Raw genomic sequence first — 5,000 nt, 5'->3', positions numbered from 1 at the left:
CAAGCATCGAACCGACGTGACATATCTGACGGTGACTCAGGCATCCGCGTACTGCCACAACTATCCACCCCCCCCCCCCCCCACTCTCTCTCTGCCCCCTTCCCACACAATACCGAATTTAACCAACTTTATCGCTTAACCTAACTGTGGCTGTACCAGATTATCGCTTAACCTAACTGTGGCTGTACCAGATTATCGCTTAACCTAACTGTGGCTGTACCAGATTATCGCTTAACCTAACTGTGGCTGTACCAGATTATCGCTTAACCTAACTGTGGCTGTACCAGATTATCGCTTAACCTAACTGTGGCTGTACCAGATTATCGCTTAACCTAACTGTGGCTGTACCAGATTATCGCTTAACCTAACTGTGGCTGTACCAGATTATCGCTTAACCTAACTGTGGCTGTACCAGATTATCGCTTAACCTAACTGTGGCTGTACCAGATTATCGCTTAACCTAACTGTGGCTGTACCAGATTATCGCTTAACCTAACTGTGGCTGTACCAGATTATCGCTTAACCTAACTGTGGCTGTACCAGATTATCGCTTAACCTAACTGTGGCTGTACCAGATTATCGCTTAACCTAACTGTGGCTGTACCAGATTATCGCTTAACCTAACTGTGGTTGTACCAGATTATCCCTTAACCTAACTCAATTTGTCCCTTAACCTAACTCAATTTGTCCCTTAACCTAACTCAATTTGTCCCTTAACCTAACTCAATTTGTCCCTTAACCTAACTCAATTTGTCCCTTAACCTAACTCAATTTGTCCCTTAACCTAACTCAATTTGTCCCTTAACCTAACTCAATTTGTCCCTTAACCTAACTCAATTTGTCCCTTAACCTAACTCAATTTGTCCCTTAACCTAACTCAATTTGTCCCTTAACCTAACTCAATTTGTCCCTTAACCTAACTCAATTTGTCCCTTAACCTAACTCAATTTGTCCCTTAACCTAACTCAATTTGTCCCTTAACCTAACCCACGTTGTCCCTTAACCTAACCCACGTTGTCCCTTAACCTAACCCACGTTGTCCCTTAACCTAACCCACGTTGTCCCTTAACCTAACCCACGTTGTCCCTTAACCTAACCCACGTTGTCCCTTAACGTAACCCACGTTGTCCCTTAACGTAACCCACGTTGTCCCTTAACGTAACCCACGTTGTCCCTTAACGTAACCCACGTTGTCCCTTAACGTAACCCACGTTGTCCCTTAACGTAACCCACGTTGTCCCTTAACGTAACCCACGTTGTCCCTTAACGTAACCCACGTTGTCCCTTAACGTAACCCACGTTGTCCCTTAACGTAACCCACGTTGTCCCTTAACCTAACCCACGTTGTCCCTTAACCTAACCCACGTTGTCCCTTAACCTAACCCACGTTGTCCCTTAACCTAACCCACGTTGTCCCTTAACCTAACCCACGTTGTCCCTTAACCTAACCCACGTTGTCCCTTAACCTAACCCACGTTGTCCCTTAACCTAACCCACGTTGTCCCTTAACCTAACCCACGTTGTCCCTTAACCTAACCCACGTTGTCCCTTAACCTAACCCACGTTGTCCCTTAACCTAACCCACGTTGTCCCTTAACCTAACCCACGTTGTCCCTTAACCTAACCCACGTTGTCCCTTAACGTAACCCACGTTGTCCCTTAACGTAACCCACGTTGTCCCTTAACGTAACCCACGTTGTCCCTTAACGTAACCCACGTTGTCCCTTAACGTAACCCACGTTGTCCCTTAACGTAACCCACGTTGTCCCTTAACCTAACCCACGTTGTCCCTTAACCTAACCCACGTTGTCCCTTAACCTAACCCACGTTGTCCCTTAACCTAACCCACGTTGTCCCTTAACCTAACCCACGTTGTCCCTTAACCTAACCCACGTTGTCCCTTAACCTAACCCACGTTGTCCCTTAACCTAACCCACGTTGTCCCTTAACCTAACCCACGTTGTCCCTTAACCTAACCCACGTTGTCCCTTAACCTAACCCACGTTGTCCCTTAACCTAACCCACGTTGTCCCTTAACCTAACCCACGTTGTCCCTTAACCTAACCCACGTTGTCCCTTAACCTAACCCACGTTGTCCCTTAACCTAACCCACGTTGTCCCTTAACCTAACCCACGTTGTCCCTTAACCTAACCCACGTTGTCCCTTAACCTAACCCACGTTGTCCCTTTGCCTAACATAGTTCACTGCTCGGAATCTCTGGTGTCGTTGTTATCCTCATGTAGATGTCTTGCGAGTGTTGCTTACTTTCCACATATTCCCGCTATCCACTGTCAATTGTACTGCAATAGGACTATATCGCCCCCCCCCCCCCCCTCTGCCCCTCTCTTTGTGTCTCCGTCCTCTCAAGCTGGTCGGTCTGGCGTTTGAGTGTTAAATGAGCCTCGCAGCTGTTCAGTTGCGTTCAGATGTCGACGCCCTCAGTGTACGTCGTGGTATGGTCTGTGTCCATTGTCCGCTGATGTCGTACGCGTAACCCACACGCTGTACCGATCATCGGTAGTTACGTACAGAGTGAAGTAGTGTGATACGTGTGACCGTACGCTGGCTGTGCCCAACGGTGTCGAATCTCAATTTCCATATGTTGTGCTCGATGCTACTTGTCTCGTCTCCCAATAACAGCTAGGTTGCACTGTGGTACGCCGTAGAGGCGTGTGGGAGGAACGTACGAACGCATTGTATGTCACCCTGGGTCGCTGGGGGTGGTGGTGCGGTGAGTCAGGTCAGGTCAGCGTGAGCCGTGTGATGTAGTGACGCGTGTATTCCGACTTTGTCGTATTGCCTCACACAAAGTGCTACCCTGGTGGACCGCGTTCCATATCTGGGACATGCCGCAGATGCCGGTTGACAGTGGATCGCGGAAGGGACATCGCATACGTGCGCGGGCCACCTTCCACGTGTTCTCTTCTGCACATGTCGCAGTGTGTATGTGGTCTGATGTAGCGTGTCGTGACACATGACATCCTGGCATGCAAGAATTGTTGAATTCGCAAATGTAGGTGGACATCTACGTTTACTGCCCAAGATACGCAAATGAACTGGAAATCCGTTGTTGAGCGGTTGTTCACGCTGGAGGTGAATCTGTGATGGCGACGATCGGTACAGCTATTAACCGGTTGTTTCAGCGGTACCCGCCACATCCACACACGTGACTAGGCCCATGTGGGTATGAAGCGATACGCGGCGGTGGCTTGGTGGGACTGTTCCCGGCCGGTGAAGGGGGGCCGCCCGGCGTGTTGGCCGCGCGCTGCGTGGGCGCACGCGCAACAGGCGGCTGGTGGGGGGCGCCGAGTGGCAGGAGCGCCAGCCGACGGGCTCGGCAGGCGGCGCAGCTACGCTGCGGCGCACCCTGCACGCGGCGCCTGGCGGCCAAAGTTGGTTCAGCCGAGCCCGGTGCGAAGCGCGGTGGACATCTGCAGTGTGCTGGTCTGATTGAGGACTGTGTGCGTTGAGGATGCGCCGCCGCCTGGCACTCGGCGCCGCGACGCCGTCTGCTGCTCGGTCGCCCCAGCGGTTCTCGCAGGTGGTTTGTATCGCAGTTGTGCGGACGTGTTGGCGCGTGCGCTGTGCTGGGAGAGTTCGCTTCTGCACCCAAGTGGGGCTTTGCCCTTGTGTGGCGCTGGCGTTGGAGCTGCCGGTCACCATAGGTGGCGCGTGTTGTCTCCCGCCGGCAATGCCACGACAGCACGCTCCCGGGCCTCTGTCGGCAGCGGCAAGCTCAGTTGGGAGCAAGGGTGTTCGCACTAAAACCGTCTACTCGCCTAACTCCGGGCGATTGCGCCTCTCTCGAAACCGACCAAGTACCTAGGACGGCGCTGCGCGCCGCCGGGACCTGAGAGGGTTTCGAGGTGTATCGTGCAGGGGAGCTCGGCCTCCTCCTGTTTGCAGAATAATTGAGCGGACGCTTGCGTGTTCGCGCGGGCCCCCGGGACACACTCCCGGGCGGCCGGCTGCTCAGCTCTAGTTGACGCAGCTCCCTGGTTGATCCTGCCAGTAGTCATATGCTTGTCTCAAAGATTAAGCCATGCATGTCTCAGTACAAGCCGCATTAAGGTGAAACCGCGAATGGCTCATTAAATCAGTTATGGTTCCTTAGATCGTACCCACGTTACTTGGATAACTGTGGTAATTCTAGAGCTAATACATGCAAACAGAGTCCCGACCAGAGATGGAAGGGACGCTTTTATTAGATCAAAACCAATCGGATTGGCTTGTCTGGTCCGTTTGCCTTGGTGACTCTGAATAACTTTGGGCTGATCGCACGGTCCTCGTACCGGCGACGCATCTTTCAAATGTCTGCCTTATCAACTGTCGATGGTAGGTTCTGCGCCTACCATGGTTGTAACGGGTAACGGGGAATCAGGGTTCGATTCCGGAGAGGGAGCCTGAGAAACGGCTACCACATCCAAGGAAGGCAGCAGGCGCGCAAATTACCCACTCCCGGCACGGGGAGGTAGTGACGAAAAATAACGATACGGGACTCATCCGAGGCCCCGTAATCGGAATGAGTACACTTTAAATCCTTTAACGAGTATCTATTGGAGGGCAAGTCTGGTGCCAGCAGCCGCGGTAATTCCAGCTCCAATAGCGTATATTAAAGTTGTTGCGGTTAAAAAGCTCGTAGTTGGATTTGTGTCCCACGCTGTTGGTTCACCGCCCGTCGGTGTTTAACTGGCATGTATCGTGGGACGTCCTGCCGGTGGGGCGAGCCGAAGGGGTGCTTTCGCGTCCCGAGGCGGACCCCGTTTAAATCCTACCAGGGTGCTCTTTGTTGAGTGTCTCGGTGGGCCGGCACGTTTACTTTGAACAAATTAGAGTGCTTAAAGCAGGCAAGCCCGCCTGAATACTGTGTGCATGGAATAATGGAATAGGACCTCGGTTCTATTTTGTTGGTTTTCGGAACCCGAGGTAATGATTAATAGGGACAGGCGGGGGCATTCGTATTGCGACGTTAGAGGTGAAATTCTTGGATCGTCGCAAG

General features: G+C 52.2%; 1 non-coding gene across 1 annotated transcript in view; it reads left to right on the top strand.

The window, feature by feature from the left end:
* Positions 1-3,993: 3,993 nt before the first annotated feature.
* LOC126311702 (small subunit ribosomal RNA) overlaps positions 3,994-5,000 on the top strand; it is a 1,893-nt gene continuing 886 nt past the window's right edge. Inside the window, exon 1 of the ribosomal RNA XR_007554803.1 lies at positions 3,994-5,000. This exon is cut by the window's right edge and continues 886 nt beyond it. This is a non-coding gene — a ribosomal RNA (small subunit ribosomal RNA).

Source organism: Schistocerca gregaria, unplaced genomic scaffold (genome assembly GCF_023897955.1).
Source record: "Schistocerca gregaria isolate iqSchGreg1 unplaced genomic scaffold, iqSchGreg1.2 ptg000444l, whole genome shotgun sequence".
NCBI lineage: Eukaryota > Metazoa > Arthropoda > Insecta > Orthoptera > Acrididae > Schistocerca > Schistocerca gregaria.
This window is presented reverse-complemented; position numbering and strand designations above follow the sequence as displayed.